The 22,236-nt window shown below is 44.4% G+C and overlaps 2 long non-coding RNA genes across 4 annotated transcripts; one reads left to right on the top strand and one right to left on the bottom strand.

Annotated features, from left to right (window-relative positions):
• The first annotated feature begins 422 nt into the window (after positions 1–422).
• LOC4348653 (uncharacterized) lies at positions 423–2,857 on the top strand. Of its 3 annotated transcripts, XR_010737192.1 has the most exons (6): positions 1,329–1,397; positions 1,495–1,566; positions 1,667–1,726; positions 1,823–1,948; positions 2,228–2,329; positions 2,667–2,857. It is a non-coding gene; the product is annotated as an uncharacterized lncRNA (long non-coding RNA). The 3 variants fall into 3 exon arrangements; XR_010737191.1 differs by lacking the exons at positions 1,823–1,948; positions 2,228–2,329 and adding an exon at positions 423–489 and having other exon boundaries at positions 1,330–1,401; positions 2,667–2,847; XR_001540289.3 differs by lacking the exons at positions 1,823–1,948; positions 2,228–2,329 and having other exon boundaries at positions 2,667–2,847.
• A 12,770-nt stretch (positions 2,858–15,627) lies between these two features.
• LOC107279027 (uncharacterized) lies at positions 15,628–18,831 on the bottom strand. The gene is made up of 3 exons (XR_001540440.3): positions 18,578–18,831; positions 17,029–17,400; positions 15,628–16,106 (listed from the first exon to the last, which is right to left on the bottom strand). It is a non-coding gene; the product is annotated as an uncharacterized lncRNA (long non-coding RNA).
• Between the last annotated feature and the right edge of the window lie 3,405 nt (positions 18,832–22,236).

Raw genomic sequence — 22,236 nt, 5'->3', positions numbered from 1 at the left:
CCGAAACTCAAGGGGGAAAGAATGTCACGATATGGGCCTAACGAGTGAGCTCTTGGGCTGAAGCAAACCTTGGCCCACTCAGCTAGGAAGTTGACTACTATAAAAGCAGCAGCCACACACGCTGGAAGGGGATCGATGAACAGAAATATAATCTGGCTTTGCCATGGCTCTCTTCCTCCTCCAACTCTGCCTCCCCTAATTTCTATTTCTCTAATCCTAGTCTCATGCTTCTGCCTTCTCTATGTTGCTCTTCCCAATCCCTGATTCTACTCTCTTGATTGTATCCCTGGGCACTTGTATTCTTGAGTGGATTTGCAATATATTGGTGGCACTGTGTGTGAGAGATTTGGTGTGATTGTGTTGGTTCGTGACAGATCGGGGCGACGTGGGGGTGGGAGGAGAGAGCGCCGCCCAACCCGAGACGGTGGAGGACGCCGGCGGCGAGGGCATCATGGCGGGCGCCGCCGCCGCCGCCGCCAAGGGTTCCAGGTCAGCTTCTCCAGTCTCCTCCTCTGTCCTCTGATTTCTTTCCGCAAGGTGGATATGCTTCTGTTCTTGCTGTTCTACCAGCAGCAAGTGTTATGTGCAACACAGGGTTGAGGTCTTGAGGAGCAAACAAGATCCAGATCCAGCGCCATCCATGGCTGTATCGGAAGAATTAATTAATCCTGGTTGGGATAAAATCTTCCCAAGCAAACAGAATTAGTCTAGGTTAAATTGAGGAGTTTAGCACTAGGTAATCTTAATACCATTGGATGGTCTCTCCTAGGACAGCAGCCATCCCAGCAAAAAGGAGTTTAGCAGGCAGTAGGCTAAAGAATTTGATGCAAACTCTCCAAAATGTGATCCTGGTAGTCGTTTGGAAGGGACAATATTTGACCATTTCAATCTTCTTGAATGTAGAAGGTTAGCATTTAGGAGGGAGCATCAACTAAAACAGAGCCTGAAAAATTATTTATGCTTCATAATTGTTATGTACTCCGGCCTTATTTAGGCTTCATATCTCATCTGTTAGTGTGATCCGAGAAAATTAGTGTGGCCACGCCTGAGTTTGCTATGTGTATAAACACTTCTTTGACACAATGCAGGTTTTGATATAGCATTTGATGAAGCTATACCAACATCAATTTGGTTCCTCAGCTCTTTCCCTGGTGTATCATTGTAGATCTAATTACAGAGCACAGTTCATAGCTGACACTGAGACCTGATTATAGCACAACATTTAAAATCTCTCCTGATGGCCGTTAAATTGTTATAATTTTTTCCCTGTGCATGATACTATTTTCTTCATTGCAGCTAAAGTTCATTTCTGATATGTTTTTGTTTCAGATATAAGCTGCATGGCAAGAAGAGCAAAGTTGACAATCAACCTCAAATTAAGGAAATCCACGATAAATGTAGGTCAGGAGAAAGTTGCAACACACTCTGGGTGGTTGCTTCCATACTGAGATTTTTTTTTATATGAAATAAGACCTCTTTGTATTTCTATGACAGGTGGAACAATTAATACATGTAAGACTAAGGCAGATACTAAACTTCATGGGGGGAAAAACTGCATATATCAAGGTCTGTTCTACAATCTACATAACATCTAAAGTTCTCTCCCCAAAAATGACAAAAGTACAAAATCTTCATTGTGTCCGTTTTTGAAACCTTTATTTTGAAGAAGTTTGATGGAACGGTGGGAGTGCCAATATTGAGATCCAAAAGGGTTCCACCATCAGAGGTATGCTTTGATTATTGATTGAATTATATTGTGGAAAACCAATGTTAGAAACTTAAAAGGCTCCATGACATAATATTTATTTTGATTGGCTGATAGGACTAAATGGCCAAGACAATATTTTTGAATTTCAAAACTTTTACATCCTTGATCCTGGATGTATCGAATACACCATGCGAAGGTAGATGGTCAAAGTTGTGCCTAACTGCCTATGACCCCTCGCTGGTAACCTCAATGCACTTTCAGTAATTTTACTGTACAAAATGAAGTGAATATCTTTTGCTTAACTTATAGCATACTCCCTCTGTCAAAAAAAAAAAATCAACCTGACAATGTATCTGGACATAGGGTATGTTCAGATACATTGTCCTATAAGAGGTTACATCCCTTTATAGGTTGATTATTTTTTTGGGACGGAGGGAGTATATGGTATCTCTAAGAGTAGCTAGTTTATCATTGACGTTTATGCCTTACGTACCAGTGCTTTTTTACTGCCTCTTACAGAGAGCAGTGCGCATCAACTGTATTTGTCCCTTTTTGCTGACCTTTGGCACTCTTTGGTGTTCTACTTGAGGGATGCAGTTAGCATGATACTCCTGATATAAGGTAGAGAAAGGGTTCTAGGTTCATAATTTAAAACATGGGTAAATTATTTAAATTTAAGGTGAAACCATTCTACTTTAGAATTTTCAATATGCAGAGGGATTAAAGCCAATCCCTTTTTGGAACTTTCAATTCATTTAACTGTTCATCCAAAGGGGCTGTGCCAAATACACATGCCCAAGCAAATGCTTAGAGATTTGGATAACCTGAAAGCAAAGGAGAATCTTTCATTTTCACATCAATTAAGATTGAAACCAATGGACATGCAAGGATGGTTGAATTTTGGGGCACTTTTTTCATGCACATTGTTCATTTGTTTCTTTTGAATGCGTTATTGCAGGAGGATTCAGATGCGATGGAGTCGTAATACATCAAGAGAATCGTTTGTTGTCCTTGTGGCAGAATTCGCAAGTCAAGGCTAACCATATAATGCTTATTTGTTCTGGTTTTTAAGAGCCTGTTCTTTATGGTGCAAACTTCAAAAAAAAAAAAAAAAAAAAAAAACTTTGCCTCAAAAAGAACTTCAGAAAATGCATCTCCAACTTCAATGGTCAAGCTAAGAAGCTAGGAGCTAGAGGTTGGAGCCGTGCCAAAGAGTCCTAACTTTCGTTGGGCCTGGCTTATGATACAAGATTAACATGATTTTATCTGGTTCATTTATTTGATGTATTTTTTGGTGTGGTTCTTGTTGGAAAAAGAGATGAACCGCAGAGTGCCTTGTTCTCTCGCAGTACTTTGTGGTAGCTGAGAACAGTACTGAGTACGACTGCTGATTACTTAATTGGATGCTGACAGCACTTGGTTATTCTCTTGGTTTGCACTAATATGAATGTTTTTCTTTGGACGTTTTTGGGCAGATGATGGACATTGGTGGTGAAGGAGATCCGTAGGTGCAAGATGAGGACCATATGAATTTGGTGAGACAGTTTTAGCTTTATCATCTTAGCATCAGTCAAGTCTACAGAGTGGAGTTGAGGTGGTGATTGATGTTTGACCATCAAGCAGGTGGTGCTTTTCGCAACTTCACCTGACCTTTTTTTTTTGTCCAATTGCTGAGTGAAAACATATGTGATGTCTCAAGTCTCTCTACCAATGCCAGCTTTCAATCCAGAACTTGAACATGAATTGCAAAACTGTAAATGAATTTGCTAGGAATTTACCATTTCAAGAAATCTTGGAGTATTAACGTGCACAAATTGCGGAGTAGCCAACTTCCATATCATTCCTTGAATAAGAAACACACTAGTAAACAACTAACGATGATTCCTTTTGCTTTCATGTGGTAACAGCAACAACGACATACAGGTTTTTTATTTTACAGCTTCTTTCAGGGTGTTCGACCAGGAATGACATTGCAAAACTGAAGTCACCATCATGATCATACAACAGGTCGGTTTCACAATCCCAATATGCAAAAGCTAAACAGGTCATGAAAGAGGACCAAGAGTCCAAGATTACAAGCACAATTACAGAAAGGCCCTTTCTTGAGCCTATATTTGCACTTGGACTCAGTCAACACGTGCCACGTGAGCTTGAAACGAACCAAAGCGTGCAGATGAGCGGCGTCACATGAGCTTCAAAAAAATTGCTCCATTTGTTGGTCAGGAAAGGATTTTCACGAAATAAACAGAAAACAATTTTGACCAACAAATTCCCTTTTCCGTTTATATATAAATAAGTCTTATAACTTGTATGAAAGTATTTGTAACGAAACACTTTGTATATTATTTTTATAAAAAAAATTCTTAAAAATAACTAAGGCCAAATAGGTTGACTACATACACTTTTCTTTGGAAAAAAAGAACTTTTTTGGCTCGAGGATGTACAAATATCCAAGTTAACGGTTTCACTGATGATTTCAAATTAAAGAACAACGACATATGAAAACGACATATGAAAGAGACAAGAGGTTATCACATTTAGTTATCCCCTAGGTTGGCCAAGTAATGTGTCCAACCGACAAGGAAAATGACATGAAGCCTCGAAAATCAATAGATTTCGTGTCGTCATGGTGATTGGACTGTCAGCTGTAGCTTGCAACCAATTGGCCGTGTTTAGTTGTTTTGGCAAAAAAAAAATTTTAATGTATACGGACACACATTTGACAGGGGCGAATCTAGTGTGGGACATGAGGGTACAGCTGTACCCCAAAAAATTTGACAAATAATCTTTGGATTAATAGGTATATTACCTGTATATATATCATTAGTTGGGGCAAAACAGCTATTCTTTAGCCTAAAATTACAATACAACTCATAGAAAACGGCTCAGGCAGACCAACACAAGCTCCTCAAGCTCATCGATCTCGTCTCATGACCTTGAATCTCTGGTTTGTATATGGGGCTTACAACCAGAATACCGAGATATCGTATGCCTTCCTATGGTTTGGAACAACCAACCAATTGCAGCCGTGTGCAGGCGCTGCTCGTGGTCACGGAGAGAAGCCAAGAACAAGCAGCTGATCGACAAGCCGCTGCACTGGAGAAGCAACCTCATGGCTCAATGGATTGAATGTGTTCGTATCATATATTTTTTTAGGCTCCCAACTATTCTTCCTGTAGTTCATGTTTGATTCAATTGATGGTTGCTTTTAGGAAATTTGATTAATGTGCATATCTGAATTTATATGGTAGAGGAGTCAAAAAGAGTTAGATGGTAGTGCAAAAATCTTTATGGAGTGTTTGGGATGAAAACATAGTATCTCTTCTCCAAGATTTAATTTTTCTTTAGCTATTCTTTTCACGAACGCGCAAATCTTTAGCTATTTTGCAATGTTTCTATTTTTATTTGTTGTAGCAAGAAAAACTTGCTCATTACTTTTCCTACTACTAAGCAGTTTCTTTATGGAACAACGATTTGATAACTTTGTACCCCCATCTTCAAAATCTTGCGTCCACCACTGACATTTGAAGTATTAAACGTAGACTAATAACAAAACAAATTACAGATTCCGTGTGTAAACCGCGAGACGAATCTATTTAAGCCTAATTAATCCATCATTAGCAAATGTTTATTGTAGCACTACATTGTTAAATCATGGCGTAATTAGGCTTAAAAGATTCGTCTTGCAATTTATATGCAAACTGTGCAACTGGTTTTTTTCATCCACATTTAATGCTCCATGCATGTGTCCAAACAACCTACTTTTTTTTTTTTGAAGGGAGCACATCCTACTTTTTATGAGCCCCTCCAAAATATGTATATAGTTGTGCTGAAAAAAAGCATCGTTTGGCTGCAACCAATTTTATTTAAATATTTGAGATTTTATTTTAAAAGCTTGATGTTATTAACAGAATGTCTGATTCGAATTAAAAGTAAGTGTGACCCATAGGTGGAGGGTTTCTGAGACTTTTAGGTTGGAAATGGAGAGTCACGTAATAGTAGTAGAATTTCTTCTTTTTTTTTTGTAAATTTGAAGTTCCAATTTCTGAAGCTAGAAGAATTTTAATTCCAAAGATCGATTTCTTGTCGTTTTTTTCTTATGTTCAATTTGTTGTCGTTGTTGCCTGAACTGGTCAGCTTGCAACCAATCATATATCCTTTCTGAAGTGAAGTGCATCTCTTTAGGGTGTGTTTGGTTGCCCATATTCCCCTAGCCTGGCTCATTTCTCGCATCCAGGCTGAGTTTGACCTTGCTAAGAGTATACATATGCAGTTGTTTGGTTGGTTGCATTGGTCTAGCCAGGCTAGCATGAGATTTTGTTTGGTTACTTGTATGAGAGATACGGTTTGAAAGGGATTTTGTTTGTTTGGTTGCATGGATGTGAGTGTTGTTTACCTCTTCATTTAGTTGGGTGAGGTTACCTCTACAATATATATAACAAATAATAAGAGTATTTTGATTTAACCAATTGAATATTCACTTACATATGCGAATGATACTGCAAAATCACTCTATTATCTACATAAAATAAGTCGGCCAACTTTTCACACCGAATCAGTGGTACGAAAAAGAAGAAAAAGGTTATCTATCTATTATATTATTAAAGGAATAGAAAAATAAGCCTCCACGTTCGCTCTCATGGCCTAGAAATTCTCACATTAATCGGAGAAAAAGAAAAATCAGAGTCCATGTAGAAATACAATTTAGAAAATAGTTGAAATTTGGAATTAAAAAAAATAAGAAATATTAGAAGAGGAGACTAGAGTCCATATAGAAATACAATTTAGAAATAGTTGAAATTCGGAATTAAAAAATAAGGAATATTAGAAGATGAGACTAGAGTCCATATAGAAATACAATTAGGAAATAACTGAAATTCGGAATTAAAAAAATAAGGAATATTAGAAGTAGAGTATAGAATCCATATAGAAATACAATTAGGAAATAACTGAAATTCAGAATTAAAAATAAGTAATATTAGAAGTAGAGTATAGAATCCATATAGAAAAAAAATTAGGAAATAACTTAAATTCGTAATTAAAAATAAGGAATATTAGAAGTAGAGTATAGAGTCCATATAGAAATACAATTAGGAAATAACTGAAATTCGGAATTAAAAATAAGGAATATTAGAAGTAGAGCATAGAGTCCGTATAGAAATACAATTAGGAAATAACTGAAATTCGAAGTTAAAAATAAGGAATATTAGAAGTAGAGCATAGAGTCCGTATAGAAATACAATTAGGAAATAACTGAAATTCGAAGTTAAAAATAAGGAATATTAGAAGTAGAGCATAGAGTCCGTATAGAAATACAATTAGAAAATAACTGAAATTCGAAATTAAAAATAAGGAATATTAGAAGTAGAGTATAGAGTCTATATAGAAATACAATTAGGAAATAATAGAAATTTAGAATTAAAAATAAGGAATATTAGAAGTAGAGTATAGAGTCCATATAGAAATACAATTAAGAAAAAAATAGAAATTCGTAATTAAAAAATAAGGAATATTAAAGTAGAGTATAGAAATACAATTTACAAAAAATTCGGAATTAAAAAAAAGAATTATTAAAAGACGAGTCTAGAGTAGGAATATATATAATTTACAAATAACTAAAACTCGATATTAAAAATAATTAATATCTCACATTAATATAAAATACCATATGAATATTACACATTTGTAGTTTCGTAAAGTTATTGTAAAATTTAAAATTATGATGTTATTTTAATATATTTGAATAATATAATAAGAAAACATATATGTTATTACGTGAGAGAAAATATAATAATGCTAGCCGCGCAATCTGTGCGGGCCACCATGCTAGTTTTTCTTTAAGCTAGATGAACCAGTGGAACTAATTAATCTATTAGTAGTAATTCTGCATACATTGACTTCTCTGTTGCTGGAGTACTTGCTAGTGAGAAACGAAAGAAAAAGAAAACAGAAAACCCGGGGAGAAAAAAGAAACGAAAGAGAGAAAGGAAGGGGATCGGCGTTGCAGCCGTCGCTTCGTCGTCATCAACTCCCGTCCGCCCGCAGCCGCATGCATGCCCACCTGCCCGCCGCTCGCCGTTCCTCCACCCATCTTCCTGCGCTCCTCTCCATCCGCCGCTTGCCGCTCCTCTGCTCCAGATCTGACCGGCACAGAAGAAGGTGGGATACGACGGTGGCCGACGATTGAAGATGGGATACGATGGGAAGAGGAGGGATGCGGCAGCAAGGTGGATCCGCCGTCCTCGTCGCCGCGACCTCCGCTGAGCTCGTCACCGTCAAGCTTTTTGCCGCCTCACCACTAGTTGGATCTGGCAGTGCTCACACCATCAGCGGGGACGTGTGGGCAAGGCGGTGGCCGGATATTGAAGGTGGGAGACGGTGGGAAGAGGAGGGGGATGCAGCAGCAAGTTGGATTCGTCGGGCGCCACTCCCTCTAGCAGAGCTCGTCTTCGCCATGTCGATTGCTGGGGGAAAATGACGAGGAGCAAGGGGCGGAGTGGTGACCCCATCGCTTGCCCTTGCACACGCGGGTGCGGGGCGCTGCATGCGCGGATGCAGCGCGTTGCATCGTGCGGGCCTGGCCGAGTAGCGAAGCTCAACTTGAGCGTTTCTGCTCAGCCTGGCTGTGGGGGATTTTTTGCATCCGCTCGACCAGGCTGGGAGCGAGCTGCAGGCAACCAAACAGCGACCTACTGCATCCACGCGTGCGAGCCAGGTTTCATGCATGCAACCAAACACACCCTCGCCTGTAGGCTGTACTTCATACCAAAATAAAAACAATCCAGTAGTGAGTACAATCTAATACTCCGTCCTAAGACATTTTAGACGGATGGGACATCAAAATCTCCAGATTTTAGACGGATGGGACACTTCCTAATATAATAAATCTGAATTTGCTCTCTGTCCAGATTCATTGTACTAGAAAGTGTCTCATCCGTCCAAAATCTCTCATATTTTAGAACGAAGGGTGTAGTATAAGATGTGAAAATCTTTCCTAAATTGAAACATTAAATCTTTGCTTTGTTTTGGGGTTGAAAGCTTATTCCTTCCTTTCTTTTTAGCCCTAGCTCAGTCCGCTACCTCCCTCCACTCAACTTACATCTCTTTGGCCTAGTCCATAAGTGAAGCCACGGGACGTCTCCAACCTCTGCAACACAGTCTTGTCCTGTGCCCTACGATGCCGGAGCTGATCTTCCCCACCAAACCAGATTGATTCTTTCTCGTTCTTCCAAAATTAGTTGATAAGTCTGTATGTTGCTGTTTCCACAGCAGAGCAAAAAAGATTCATCATGCAAATAGTAACTTGAAATTTCCTAATGCTGGAGTACTTTAGTTGAATCATTGTTCCTCATGTGTTTCTTATTCAAGGAATGACATCACTGGTGGAGAAACCATCTTTGCTCGGTCCGGCAAAATCCACAATAGTCTCGGATCCAAAAAGAACCGGGAGTAAAGATTGTTTTTAGTCCCGGTTATAAAAATTTTGATCTTTAGTCCCGGTTGGTAACACCAATCGGGACTAAAGATCAAGAGGTTGATAGTACCAATCGGGACTAAAATTAAACACGTAGTATATAATCCCTATCCCTTATCCTCTCCTCCACAATTACAACTTAACAGATCGAATCTCACCCTCTCTCCTCAGATCTATCCTCTCTAACTCTCTTCTCCAACTCCTCCCCTTCCTCCTCTCCTCCCCCTTCTCTCCCCTTCCTCCTCCCCTTCCCGGCCGGCGGCGGGCGATGGGGCGGTGCCCGGCGGGGTCGCGCCCGGCGGAGGGCGGCGGGCGGCGGGCGGCGAGGCCGCGCCCGGCGGCCGGTGGGGCCGCGCCCGTCGTTCGTGGCGACTGGCGGTGGCAACGGCATTCTTTTTTTTTTAATTTGTGATGATTCACTGAGATGTATTTGACTGAGAAGTTACAAATTTGTGATTCATTGTTTGGATCTGTGATGTATTTGAGTAATTTCTTAGGATATTGTGATGTATTTGATTTGTGATGTATTTATTTGTGTGTATAAGTAACTTTGATTTGTGATGTAGATTTGAGATGTTACTTCGATTTGTGGATTGGGGGTTTGATTTGGGATATGTATCCCACTTGATTTGGGAGAAAATAAAAAAGAAAAAAAAAGAAAAAGGGGATCATCTCACTGCCGCAACCCTCTCTTTAGTCCCGGTTGGTGTACCGGGACTAAAGATCCCCTCTCTTTAGTCCCGGTTGGTGTTACTAACCGGGACTAAAGATCTATTTTTAGTCCCGGGTATTTGAACCGGGACTAAAGATAACCGGGACTACAGGGGGTTGCGAACCGTGACTAAAAAGTATTTCTCCACCAGTGCATGGAATCGTTCTATATTTGTACCCATTAATATTGGAGGATTACTCGAATTGGTAAATCCCTAACAAGATCATTTACAGTTGTTAAACATGTTCAGGTTGACCGGTTCTCACTGTAAGCTGGCATTTGTTGACACGTCTGTTTTTGAACATGTGAAACTGGGAAAGTACCACCTGCTTGATGGTCAAGCACTAATCAATACCTCAACTCTGAATAGTAGACTGATGCTACAAAGATATAGCTGAAACTATCTCATCAAATTCTTATGGTCAGCACTAGTGCTAACTTTGTGTAATTATTGTCTCATCATCATCTTGTCCCTGGCTATCCAAAATCATAGCGACTGCTTGGGGTCACACAATCCCTTTCGATGAATAGAAAAATGAATTAAAAGCTCATCCCAAGGGATTGGCTCTAATACCTGCCTATAGAAAGTCCTAAACAGGAATACATTCACCTTACATTTAAGTAAGAAATAATTTTATCCATCTGTTAAATTAAGAACCTAGACCCTTTCTCTACCTTATATCAGGAATCATATGACTATGAGTAGGAACACATGTAGTTATAGACCACTTATCTAAGATGTCCGAATGCATCCCCCAGCAAAACATCTAAAGAATGCCACGGTTAGCAAAAAGGAATAGGAAATTATAGGTTCCACATACAGATATTGATGCGCACTGCTCTCTGTAATAGGCAGTAAAAATACTGGTACATAAAGCATATCTCCAGTTCACAATGAAGTCAATGATAAACCGCGATCAATAAAGTAACTACACATAGAGATTCCATTTGTGCCTGAATTTAGAAAAGGTAATTCACTTCATTTGCTATATTTTAAGGTACAATTCCTGGTGGTGCAGAGGTTACCATGAGGGGTGATTGTAGGATCGAATCACAAGAACTAAGCCAACCAGAGGGGGGTTGAATGGTTGGTATACCCAAAAACCGAAAACTTTTAGCGGAAATAAAAGTTACCCTCGAAATCGACGGAAGTCGGTCTGACCGAGATTGATCTGCTGGTCTGACCGAGTGGATGCCGCTGGTCTGACCGTGTAATGCTCCGCTTTTCGTGAGACGTTAAAAAACTAATTCGGCAAAATCCTAAATGCGAAAATTTTCGTTCTCTGTGTGAGAGTCTAAGTTGTGCCAAGGATCCCAATTTAATCCCGTTGTTCCCTCTCATCGAAATCAAAAATCCTCCCCCTCATCCAAATTCCTCTTCCGATTCGAGTCTCTGAAATCAAATTCTGAAATTCAAATCCTTCCTTTGAATCCTCGCCAAATACTTCTACGAATCCAGAATTATTCAAATCCCGCCTCGAATCCTTTCCTAGACTCCACCCTATGTTCCCGAGAACAAATATCCAAGTATTCCTTTTGAATCCTTACCATGACTTCTCCTTGAGTTTCCCCTGATATATCCCTAAACCCTCGAGTTTGAATATCAAATTTGAATTCGAATCCAAACCCTAAATCTCTCCAATTCTATCCAAATCAGTTTTCTCTGTAAAAGTCTACTTTACCTCCCTATGTTTTTGGATGGACCGACTCTCCTCCCCGGCCCATCTCCCCTCCCAGCCCATCATCTCCCCCCCCTCGCACGTGCGTTGCACGCATGCGAGCCGAGAGAGAGAGAGAGCCGTCGCTCGCTCTCTCTGTCTCTCTCGCTCTCGCTGTTTCTCCCTCTCTCTCTCTCTCGATGTCTCTCTCTCGCGCCGACGCCGCTTCCCGCCGTCGCCGCCCAAAACTCGCCACCGCCTTTGCTCTTTCCCGCGCTCGCGCGTGGCCGACCGGCCGGTCGTTGCTGCCGTCAGCCCTGCCGCGCCTGCGCCGCGCAACCGCCCGGTCGCCGCCGCCGTTAGCGCCTGCGTCATGCTGCCGCTCGGCCCCGCTGCCTGCCGCAAGCTCTGCAGCGCGTGCCCAAGCCGCTCCACCCGCGTCCATCCAAATCCCGAAGGCAGAGCACTCCCTCTCCCACCTCCTTTTTCCCAAACCGGCATGGTAAAGTCCCCCCTTTCCACCGTCCTCCCTTCTCTTTTTCCCTCCCAAGCAACGACGCCATGCCTCCGCTCCTTGGCCGCTAGCGCTCGGAGGCAGAGACACAGACGCCAGCGCCAGCTCGCCGCCCCCACCTTGACCGCGCCAGCCCGCGCTAATCCTCCCGCTCCCGCGGTTCGATTTTCCGCCGCTCGATCCACCGCCTTCGCCGCCCAACGCATCCACACCGTCGCCGCCTTCGCTTTGCCCACGAAACCGCCGCTGCCGCCCGTGAACACCAGCCGAGCTCCCTTGACCGCCAATGTCGGTTTCCCTCCTCCAAACCGACCTCTCCTCCTCGCCTATAAAGCCCGCGCCCTCCCCTCTCACTCTCCGCGCCGTGCCGCCCCGCCGTCACGTCTGCCTCGCCGCGACTCCATCCGCCCCGCCGTTCCCGCTCATGGGTGAGCTCCCCGCCCAAATCCTCTCATCTATATCCTCTAGCGACTCCTAAACAGCACTGGGGCATGGTAGTTTGTGCGTTCGTCCTCCAAATCGCGCCCTTGCCGGTGCCTTGCTCCCGCCGCCGCCGTGCGCAGTCGCGCGCCGCCGCCGGTCGGTCCCGTGCCGAATCCCCTCGCCGCCACCCACCTTGAGCTCCAATGAACCACCCCAAACCGCCAATTCCGCCGCCGGCCTCCTCTTTTGCTCCCGCGCCATGCCACCCATCCCGCCGCCGCACGGCCGCCGTCGCCGGCCTCCGTCGCGCCTCTCTCCCATATCCGAGCCGGTGGATGGAACCTCCGTGACCCCCTCTCGCTTCCGGTGCCCGCCGCTCGCTCCGGATTGCCACCGTTCGCCGGATTCCGCCGCGCGCCGTGAGCCGTCCGATCTCCGGCCCGGCTCCTCTCCTCTCTCTCTCCCGTGCCAACGTGGCCGCCACCCTGGCCCGCCGGCCCAGCTTGACCGGGTCAAGCAGCGACCGGTCAGCGTCGCCCGCGCGCGCAGGCCTGGCTCGGCTCGGCCACGCCCACCCGGCCGTGGGCCGCCCAACCCGAGCCGGCCCATCTCCTCTCTCTCTCTCTCTCTCGCTAGCTGATGGGCCTCACCTCTCTCCTCGCTCCTTGGAACAAAGTCTATGTTGCGTCTCTCTTCCAAACCAGCTGCCGTGGAACAAAGTCTAACTTTGCTCCCTCGTCCTCCCCCTACCACATCCGCCACCCATTGGACCGCAGCCCATCTATCCTCTCTCACTCTCACTTCTTGTTGGCCCCACTTGTCAATGAGTCAAAGATATTCTTGAGAATATCTTTTCCAATACTCCACAAATATTTCTCTTTTCTATAAATTCAATAAATCATTTTTCCCTCTTTCAGAAATCAATTCCTTATTCCAAAATTCCATGAATCATTTTCCTTGGTCAGTGACTGTCAATAATATTCTTGAGAATATTATTTCCATAAATTCCGACAAAACATTTCCTTGTCCAGAAAATCCATTTAGACCTCCAAAATTCATATCCCTTGATCCGTAGCTCCGATCGACTCCGTTCCACTTCCAATAATTCCGTAAAATTGAGATCTGTTTAATGGCACTATTATTTAGTCTAAATAGGATCTTTCTTTTGGTCTTTTGTTTAGGTTTTCGATTGTTTGCGTATAGTTGCGGTTATCGGATTTTCGTCGATCATGGGATTTCTCGAAGATTCGTAAAGCTTCGTGAAGACCTTGAGAAAGACAAGTCACCCTTTGACCAATTGCTCCTATAATTGGAAAATCATTATTATTTTGTTTGCAACTGGCATTATTAGAATCACACACTTAACTTGCTTGGCCTCGGTTTGCGTGCCAAACCGACGGACCTACCCAGTAGTCGCACTAATTTCCGTAGGTCGTACTACCCTGATTCCTTGTCGCTCCACCCTTGTGGTACCTCGGTATTCGTGCTCTCTGAGCGCGTATACCAAATATCCCACATACACCGTTGTTTGTCGAAAACTTGGGAAATGGGTTTGTGAAGCCTTCAAAACCCGACATGTGGTGTCGGTGTGTTTGAAAATAAAATGAATTGTGAAAACTCGCGATGCGGGGGTTGTGCCTATGTGGCACTGTCCTGTATTCGCATATAAGGACCGATTCCTGTGGGAAACTCATCGAACATAATCAAAGTGCAACCACAAGGTGGAATGGGACACCCTGGCTAAGTAACTAGTCGATTCAGGGAAGCCTCGCATGCCAATAGTTGGGAACGCCGGGGCGGGGTCGGACAAACCGGGTTCTTAGTAAGGCAAGGACGAGAAGCTTGCTCACTTACCGATCAAGGTGGTTGGAGTTTGATTTGTGAACGCCTAAAAAGGCCTATGTTTATGTGAGGATTTGATCCTTCTATGTGGCATGAGGTAACCCTGGGTCGGCTTGGGAAAGGCTTTGTTGCGAACCTCCGATACCGACGGGTGTTCGGAATAAGTTCGTATCTTGTGGGTAAAGTGTACCCCTCTGCAGAGGTTAACTAACTGTTCGAACAGCCGTGCCCACGGTCATGGGCGGATGTGAGGTGGTTCCCGTTGCGTAGATTTGTTTGCCTGTGCTTTGTGAAAAGTTGTTGTGGTGTGGGAATCGTAACCAGAATCAGCCTATGTGACAGATGGATGACCTGAGTGGTCAGAAACGAATCTGTGTGATTCGGGATGTCTGAGGGCATCATAGACTAGGCTTCCCGAGTAGAAGCGGATTGTTGTGCTGCTGGGCAGCTGGACTCTGGGAGTCCGAGAAAATGAAAAAGGCTCTGGGAGCCGATTAATCAAGTGGAATGGCTCTGGGAGCCGAGAAGTAATGATCTGACCCGGGAGGTCGGTACATTACCAAATGAGCTGTTGAAAAACATCTCTTAAGGTCGAAACGAGACGTAAGTCTCTTTTCGGCCCAAACTTAGAAAGAAATAAATCACTTAGTGATTTCAAAATATCTTCAAATAAAAGATTTGCAAAACAACCTTGCCTCTCTTCCAAGCTTGCATTAAACACCTAAGTTCCCGTGACTTGCTGAGTACGAAAGTACTCACCCTTGCTCTATATAAATATATATATAGTTCCTCCGCCCTGAAGAGAAGATAAAGTGAAGTGAAGATTAGGGTTTCGTCCTGGTTCCCAGCCGTCGCCTGTGGTGTTGGGTGTTAGACCGTTGGTTCCGCTGCTGCTGCTGCTGTTGGTGTTTCCTCGTCCGCGTCGTCGGTTGTATTCTCGGGCTGTCTGAGCTGCAACCTAAGTTAAGGTAAATAAGTCCTCTATTTATTTTAAGGATTGCTATGATTCATATTTGTCACCGTGGGTACCAGCACTATGTCCTGGGACTGGTACCGAGATCGCGGTTTCGTAGGAAGCGGTTCGCGCTGTTTTCCCTACGACACGCTCCTATCAGGTGCCGTTGTACGGCGGTATCAGATTGGGGTGTGACAGACCGGTGTTGAATCTCCGGTCTGACCGCCGAGATTGCCTGCCGCGCCTGTCGCCGCCGCCGGTCTGACCGCCGTGCTCCCACCGGTCTGACCGCCGGTAGATCGCCGGTTAGACCGCCGAAACTCGATGAAACACAAATCGAAGAACTCTTAAAGTACATGACGACTTTATTGATTCTCTCTGTGTTTTCAAAGTGCACCAACATCACTCCTTACAAAAATCTCGACTAAACTCGAAACCCTAACTCAAAACTCAACTCTATTGCTCTCAAAAGCGATACCGGGAGGCCTCACGCTCCCCTTCTATTTATACATGAGGTAGGCAGCCTAAAGCCACGAACCAAACTCATACTAGGAGTTCTAAACACCTTAGGAAATCCTCTAGTACAAGAAAGAAACTTTACATAACCAATCGTACCAAATTTAGACTCCTTCCAAATTCGACTCCGCATCCCATACGCACACAATAACTCCATCGTATGCCATATGGAATCTCCATCAACCATGTGCATCAACTCTAGCCTAAGTATCCCACATGATCTCTGACCACCATGGACGTCATCTTATCCCCAAGCCGACTCCCGGTCCATCACCGCAAATACTCTCCCGAGACATCGAGTCACCTACACATGAAATAAACAAAGAAACTATATTCCGAGACCAAGCTATCTCCAACTTGACATCGAGTCATCTAGAAGTCATAATCATAAAATAAATTCGGATATCCAAATAAACAACTCAAAACCGAAACCGACACAGTGTCGGCCGGTCAGACCGTGGGCTGCGCCGGTCTGACCGCGCATTACACGCCGGTCTGACCGGCACACACTACCCGGTCTGACCGGTCACATAAAATGACGATCCTGCGATTCACCTGTAAAATCCAATCATCTCAAAAACCACTTCGTGAATAGATTCTAAATAACAAAACCAATAATCTCCAATGTCCAATTGTTCATCACAGAATAATAATCAAAAACACTTTGATTTTACAGTGATAGCCTGATCGTCTACTTTAGCATGGTGTATTTTGCTCCCTCTAAGGTCTGTTAATTACCTTGGAGATTTGAGAAAGACCATTATCCCTCAGGGATGATGATGTTATACAGAGTCCTCATGAGCCACATGGGCCTACAAGATATGTGCTTGAATGTTTGATATACTTAACACCCCCCTTCAAACTCAAGGTGGAAGGGGAGGATCTGAAGCATTGGTTTGAGTAAATGAAGGAAGCCGATGATGCTCTCGAGTTTGCGATTTAGTGAAAAAAAAAACTGCTACTTGCAATTCTAAGGGAATACTGAAGAGCAATTGTTTTCTGATGGCAATGAGACCGGGTAAAGGAGGCATCAACACCAATATGCTTTGTAAGTTCATGTTTCAAGGGATCATTGACCATAGAAGAGGTGTGGGGGCATAACAGGAAACATTGTCTTATCCATTTAGTCTTATTCTTATCAGATAGTAGTGTATTATGCCATAGTGCTTTTTAGAAAATGTATTGGTTATCCCAAAGATCAACTGAATCAATAATCAATGGCATACCTCTTATTGTGGAGCCCTTCTGGATCTGAATATTGCATTCCCACTGATTCTTCAGGCTTCTTCAAAAAGACCTTGAACAACTTAGTTGGGTCTGCAAAGCTTGACCTAACGAAGATTTTGTACCTTCTATTTTTGGATAGAGATCGACTTTGAATGTTATGTAGAAAAGTTGGAATATGCATTAGTATCTGTCTTACATGTATTAATTGATCCACCAGCCACAGAATTGCAAAGAGTGTTATTTCATCTCTAAAATACTCAGCATGGAAGCAACTGGAGAGACCTATAGCAATTTTCTCTTGATTCACATTTATCATGAGTTTCCTTCAAGGTAAATTGCCAACTTTGCTCTTCTTACAGTGCAGCTTATACCTGAAGGAAAAACATACCACCTATGAATTTGAGCTGCAATTAGAAAAAAAATCATGTGTACAGGGAAAAGATTAACAATTCAACGGCCATGAGATAGAAAGATTTTAAACCTTGTGCAATCAGTAATCAAGTCCTATTTTCAGCTATGATGTGCCCAATAATTAGATCAACAATCAAAAGAAGAACTAGGCAACGTGATGTTTTGTACATCTTCATCAAATGATACATTATAACAGATTATGCCATGGACAAACTCGAGCCATACAGTAATTTTCTTGGATCATACTAACAAATGAGATGAAGTGTAAATAAGACTAGAGTGCATCACAATTAATACGAAAAAGGACCAAAAGAATTTAGGTGATGCTTCGTCCTAACTGTTAAATTTTCACTTCATTAAACCTAAGGATATTCAAGTTGAATCGTTTTCATATATAACTTTTTTTTTTGGATAAAGGGCAGGGCCCTTGATTTTATTGAGAGCGAGTTTGGGATATAGAAGTTTGAGGGCTGGGGACAACAGCTAAACATGAAGGAAACAAAAGACTAACATATCTAAGTTTTGCAAACGAAGGAAACATCAACAGGGCCTAACAGGGGAACAAAAACACTGATTCAATCGCCATTTTGTTTCTGGTTTGCCAAAGACCCCAAACAGAAGACAATCCACACCCTAAAGAAAGTAAGTCTTTTCTATTGTTCGCAGATCAGTCGCAAATAGTCTCTCAAAAAACAGGGCCCAGAAAAATTTAGCCTGGTGTTATGCAAATGGAGAACAGAAACTATACTATATGAGCAATTCTATGGTTCTTGAGGAGGTACCGTGAGGTATCAAAATTTTAGTGTAAAATTTGGTACCTCATAGTATCTAGATACCAAGAGATACCAAATTTACAATAGAAAAAATGGTACCTCATAGTATCTCCTCAAGGACTATAAAATTGCTCATACTGTATATAGAGATGTTCAGTAGTGTAGCAGCATGAACATTATTACATCAGCTACATCAAACTGCAATCTTATGTCCTAACATCACGGTTACCATTGAATTAAAAGTAGTCGTCTAACACCACTAGCATAATTGTATGAAAAGAAAAAAAAAAGGAGGAGGAGGATATCATATTCGTATTAAAGAAAAATTGATTGACAGTTTCCAGCCCTAGTTCTTGCTGCTCACCATGAATTGATGAAGAAGAGCTGCTGGTAGAACAGAAACGTTGCCTCCAGCCTTCCCCCGCCTTCCTTGCGGGCATAACCATGGGATTGGAGTCTCCATCCATCCCGCCATGCTCTCTACGCGCCGACGACCTCCCCGCTGCATCACCTCACCGCCGGCGTCCTCCCCCCCCCCCCCCCCCCCCCCTAGCGGCGCCGCGCTCTCCAGCCCATCCATCCCCCGTCGCTCCTCGTCCCCAATCTTCCCACTGCGCTGCGCATCTGCTTCGCAATCATTGACTTATAGTCGCACCGATAGTCTAAATCATATTAGTAACTTATAATAAACAATTGACTATAGATGAAGAACAAGTCAATGAAAAACACGCAAATTGGACACAAACGATGTGAGAGAAATTCCACCGAACTCGAACCTGCTCGTTGCTCCATCGGACCGCGGTTTGAACACGTTCGCTTCCAGCGATTAACTACCACTGTGGAGAATCCTGCGCACTAGTATACCGGCTCAAAGCCTCGAACTCTTGGGTTGGTGGGGCCGTATTGGTTTAAATTTATAAAAACTTGACGGTATTATTACAGCCAATCCGGAATCAGCCGCGACCTCCAGTGTTGGCATGCCACGTCAGCAGTTGCCACTGCAGATCATTAGAGTTTAGGGGCACATTTGTCCTAAGCTAAAACAACAATTCTATCTAAGCGCGAGAGGACAGGGGATTCGCCTCAAAATCATACTACCACATTAGACAAAAGCACATTTCGTAGAGGTGTCTCTCTCTCTCACTGTCGACCCTCGGGTTCCTGACGTCGCAAAGGCGTCACTAAGCTCCACCGGCGGCAGGCAGCATGGACACCTTGAACCACATCGGCGCCGGCGACAAGCTCTACGGCGACAACGGCACCCTCGCAGTGGTCTTGCACCACGGCGGAGCGAGCTGCAAGAAGAACAGCTCCATCCCCCAGACGGGGACCTTGAGCCACATCGGCGCGGGCAGCGGAGTGAGCTCTGATGAGAGCATGCTCTACGACGCTGTCATCGCCAAGCCGGGTGCGGGCTCCGGCGACGAGCTCTATGGCGACAACAGCGCCCTCGCAGTGGTCTTGCACCATGGTGGAGCGAGCTGCAAGAAGAACAGCTCGATCCCCCAGACGGCGACCTTGAGCCACATCGGTGCGGGCAGCGGAGTGAGCTCTGATGAGAGCATGCTCTACGATGCTGTCATCGCCAAGCCGGGTGCGGGCTTGGACGACGAGCTCTACCACGACAACGGCACCCTCGCAGTGGTTCTGCACCACATCGGAGCAGGCCACGAGAAAAACAAGGCGTACGACGTTATTGACCACACCGCAACCATAAACCACATCGGCGCGGACGGCAAGGATAGCATGGTCAATGATCACGTTGGTGCTGGCGGTGACCAGAACAAGGTGTTCGACAACATTGGTGCACTTGGCATGCCAGCAGCACAACAAGCTCCACCGTCGACAGGCAAAGTGAACCATTATCAGTCCAGCGACCACCTCGGCAACAACTACCATCACGATGAATCGTCCGTCCGGCAACTTCTACACACCCGAGGCCGCCTCTGCACTAGGCCAGGCCGCATCCTCGTCCCTGGTGGCCGCGGCGCCCATCTCTATGCCGCACCGAGCTACACACTCGCAGCGGCCGATCAAATCCACAACCTCCAACTCTTCGGCGTGAACAACTTCGCTGCCACAGGCATCATCGACTACTTCGGCGCTGGCGCTGATGATCTCGGCACTGCGTCGTCCGTGTTCGACGCTGCGGACGACATCACGCTCGCGCACTACCTCGCCATGGCCACCGTGCAGAGCGTGTGGCAGGAGAATTGCATGGAGCAATTCAAGCTCGTGCTGGAAGCGCTTCATCAACCTCATCGCAACCTCTACATCGCCGTCGACATGGAGTTCACAGCGGACGCCGCCACCAACATGAGCCATAGGCCAGTAACCTCCACCAGCTGCTACCAACACGTGCGTAGGTACGTGAACGGAGGTGACATAGTTCAGATGGGCCTCACATTTGCATTCGTCGGTGATGTCGAAGGCGAACAAGCCCCCTCGCCGCCGATAGCACTGGAGATCAACTTCGACTTCAACGTCAATTCGCCTAAGTACCATGGCGAGTCGATACATTTCCTATCCAGCCAAGGCCATGATCTCACGCAGCACAGCAAAAGAGGCGTCACGCCGGAGTTTGTTTACGAGGGGCTCCTGCGCCACCTCCCGTTCGGCGACGGCTCCGTCACCTGGGTCGCCTATCACGGCGACTATGACTTGGCTTTCCTCCTCCGCTTGCTGCAAGGGGGAGACCATGGCTCCGACGCGCTGCTTACATTGTCCTGTTTCTTCAAGATCGTCAGCCTTTCAGGTCACCAGATGCACCGCATGGATGCTCGGCGGGGATTGCTTGCTGGGTTGGAGGAGTGGAACATGGCTATCAAATGTGCACGCCATATTGACGACCATACTGGAAGCATCTACGTTGTCAAGATGCTACCACATAAGTTGGATGAAGAGGCAAGACGAATTGAAGAGCTGGTGGCCAGCAACTTCAACATCGTTTGAGTAGAGGTAATCCATGCTCAATTGGGTAAGCGCTCCTACGCAGTTGAAGCCCAAAAAAATTATGAACTCATGAAGACATTTCTTAAGGATTCTGACTCGTACGAAATCATCGTCACATTTATGAACGCTGAAGGAATGTTGGCTTACAGTCGTGCCTGGAAATTCTGCATCAGTTCCAGGGCAGACAATGGCTGTGTGCATCCTCAACAGTTTGCTAAGTTTATGGCATCTTGTGGGGCATTGGGTGACCCCAACATATCTTGGGTGACATTTCACGGAGCACATGGGATCGCCAGGATGATCAGGTCATTCCTTTCTCCCCAAGACCTTCCAAGCCAATGGTGTTCTTACATTGGACACCGGAGAGCATTCTTTCCTGCTATATACGATGTTGCATTGCTTGTGCGTAGATCCTTTGACATCGTCACAATTCCTTGGATTGAGTGCAAAGGAGGCCTGTTCGATGTTGCTCAAGCACTGAACCTGAAGGAAATTGAGGCTGACATGGAGGCAGCCAGGGTTCTTCTTACTCTGAGATGCTATATGAGACTGGCAGAACGCCCTGATTTCCCAGGCACAAAGATGGCTGTCCAAGGGCTGCTTAAGGAGAGTTGCTGTTGGAAATGCCTAGCAAATTGCTGATGGATGGAGGATGCATGATCACTCGGTGTGGTAACCGAATCCTTGTTGTGGTTATCAATGCCATTTTGTCATTTGTCCGTGTAGTTTTGTATGTTTTGTGCTCATACAGAATTTTTCCTTTTAAGACTCACACGACTGAGTTTCTTATGTTGTAACGGTGTAAGTTCAGTTGCTCTTTTGCTCAGACCACTCTTCTTTGTTTTTTTTTCGGGAATACGCCAGAGGCGAATTTTTTCCATTAAGAGAAATAAAAGTTATTTACATTTAAAGAACGAGCAGCAGGGAACAGGGACTGGAAAGCATTACAAAATCAAAACTCTTCTTTGTTTTAAGACTCACATTTATAGTTTGTAATATACAAATAGAAGTGTTTTGTTTTTGTAAATTGCACTGGGTTGTATGCGGATGAATGAGTAGAGCAGTTGGATG

This window comes from Oryza sativa, chromosome 10, assembly GCF_034140825.1.
Source record: "Oryza sativa Japonica Group chromosome 10, ASM3414082v1".
Lineage (NCBI taxonomy): Eukaryota > Viridiplantae > Streptophyta > Magnoliopsida > Poales > Poaceae > Oryza > Oryza sativa.
Note: the sequence above shows the minus strand (reverse complement) of the source record. Positions and strands in the feature narration are given on the sequence as shown.